This window comes from Vicia villosa, linkage group LG1 (genome assembly GCF_029867415.1).
Source record: "Vicia villosa cultivar HV-30 ecotype Madison, WI linkage group LG1, Vvil1.0, whole genome shotgun sequence".
Classification (NCBI taxonomy): domain Eukaryota; kingdom Viridiplantae; phylum Streptophyta; class Magnoliopsida; order Fabales; family Fabaceae; genus Vicia; species Vicia villosa.
The window spans coordinates 229,289,720-229,292,406 of NC_081180.1; positions in this window are offsets into that span (position 1 = coordinate 229,289,720).

Genomic DNA, 2,687 nt, shown 5'->3' on the forward strand with positions numbered 1-2,687 from the left:
AATTTCATTTCATCAACAGGTTCAAGTTTGTATGGGGTTTCACCCTCAAAACCAATGCCGACTCTTTTGTTTCCAGACACAGCATATATCATAGAAGCTAGCTGACTTCTGCCAATACTTCTAGATAAGAACTTCCTGAAACTTAAATCATATTCTTTCAGAATATGGTTTAGACTAGGAGTGGATTTTTCTGAATCAGAAGGAGATCCAACATTATTGGATAATTTTAAAAGTTTTTCTTTTAATTCAGAATTCTCCAACTCAAGCTTCTTTGTTTCAAATTCAAATAGCTTTTTCAGCTTTTTGTATTTGAGACTAATCTGAGACTTGAGTTCCAGAAGTTCAGTTAGACCGGAAACTAACTCATCTCTAGTAAGTTCAGAAAATACCTCTTCAGAATCTGATTCTGATGTAGATTCTGATCCGTCATCTTCTGTCGCCATCAACGCACAGTTGGCCTGCTCATCTTCAGAGTCTGAATCATCTTCTGACTCATCCCAGGTTGCCATAAGACCTTTCTTCTTATGAAATTTCTTCTTGGGATTTTCCTTCTGAAGATTTGGACATTCATTCTTGAAGTGTCCAGGCTCATTGCATTCATAGCACATGACCTTCTTCTTGTCAAATCTTCTGTCATCAGAAGATTCTCCACGTTCAAATTTCTTTGAACTTCTGAAGCCTCTGAACTTTCTTTGCTTGGTCTTCCAGAGTTGATTTAGCCTTCTGGAGATCAAAGACAGTTCATCTTCTTCTTCAGATTCTGATTCTTCAGGATCTTCTTCTCTAGCCTGAAAAGCGTTAGTGCATTTCTTGATATTGGATTTTAATGCAATAGACTTACCTTTCTTTTGAGGCTCATTTGCGTCCAGCTCTATTTCATGACTTCTCAAGGCACTGATGAGCTCTTCCAGAGAAACTACATTCAGATTCTTTGCAATCTTGAATGCAGTCACCATAGGACCCCATCTTCTGGGTAAGCTTCTGATGATTTTCTTTACATGATCAGCCTTGGTGTATCCCTTGTCAAGAACTCTCAATCCAGCAGTAAGAGTTTGAAATCTTGAAAACATCTTTTCAATGTCTTCATCATCCTCCATCTTGAAGGCTTCATACTTCTGGATTAAAGCTAGAGCTTTAGTCTCCTTGACTTGAGCGTTTCCTTCATGAGTCATTTTCAAGGACTCATATATGTCATAGGCCGTTTCCCTGTTAGATATCTTCTCATACTCAGCATGAGAGATAGCATTCAGCAAAACAGTTCTGCATTTATGATGATTCCTGAAAAGCTTCTTCTGATCATCATTCATTTCTTGCCTTGTCAGCTTTACGCCACTGGCATTTACTGGATGTTTGTAACCATCCATCAGAAGATCCCATAGATCACCATCTAGACCAAGAAAGTAACTTTCCAGTTTATCTTTCCAGTATTCAAAGTTTTCACCATCAAATACCGGCGGTCTAGTATAACCATTGTTACCGTTGTATTGCTCAGCAGAGCCAGATGTAGATGCAGGTGTAGGTGTAGACTTTTCACTTTCATCAACCATCTTTTACTGAAGCGTTTTTCTCTTCCTGAATCTTTTCTAAACACGGTTAAGTGCTTGCACCTTAGAACCGGCGCTCTGATGCCAATTGAAGGATAGAAAAACACTTAGAAAGGGGGGGTTTGAATAAGTGTAGCTTTAAAAACTTGACAGATAAAAATAAATTGCACAGTTATTTTTATCCTGGTTCGTTGTTAACTAAACTACTCCAGTCCACCCCCGCAGAGATGATTTACCTCAACTGAGGATTTAATCCACTAATCGCACGGATTACAATGGTTTTCCACTTAGTCAGCAACTAAGTCTTCCAGAGTCTTCTGATCACACACTGATCACTCCAGGAACAACTGCTTAGATACCCTCTAAGACTTTTCTAGAGTCTACTGATCCACACGATCACTCTAGTTACAACCTGCTTAGTTCACTCCTAAGACTTCCTAGAGTATTCTGATCCACACGATCACTCTAGTTCCTTACAACTTAATGTAATCAATTCTAAGAGTATTACAATTGCTTCTTGAAAGCGATAATCACAACTGTGATATTTCTCTTAATCGTTTAAGCTTAATCTCACTAATATATTACAACAGCAATGTAGTGAGCTTTGATGAAGATGAAGATTCTGAGTTTTGATTTGAACAGCGTTTCAGCAAGTTTGATATGAGTTGTTTTGGTGCAGAATCGTTAACCTTGCTTCTCATCAGAACTTCATATTTATAGGCGTTGGAGAAGATGACCGTTGAATGCATTTAATGCTTTGCGTGTTCCGTACAGCATCGCATTTAATGTTATACGCTTTTGTCAACTACCTCGAGCCTTGTTCACGCTGTGTCTACTGACGTAGCCTTTAGTAGCTTTTAACGTTCCTTTTGTCAGTCAGCGTAGCCTGCCACTTGTACTTCCTTCTGATCTGATGTTTGTGAATACAACGTTTGAATATCATCAGAGTCAAACAGCTTGGTGCATAGCATCTTCTGATCTTCTGACCTTGAAGTGCTTCTGAGCGTGATACCATCAGAACTTCAGTGCTTCTGTTCTCTTGTTCTTCTGATGCTTCCATAGACCCATGTTCTGATTCTGCTTCGACCATCTTCTGATGTCTTGCCAGACCATGTTCTGATGTTGCATGCTGAACCCTTTGAG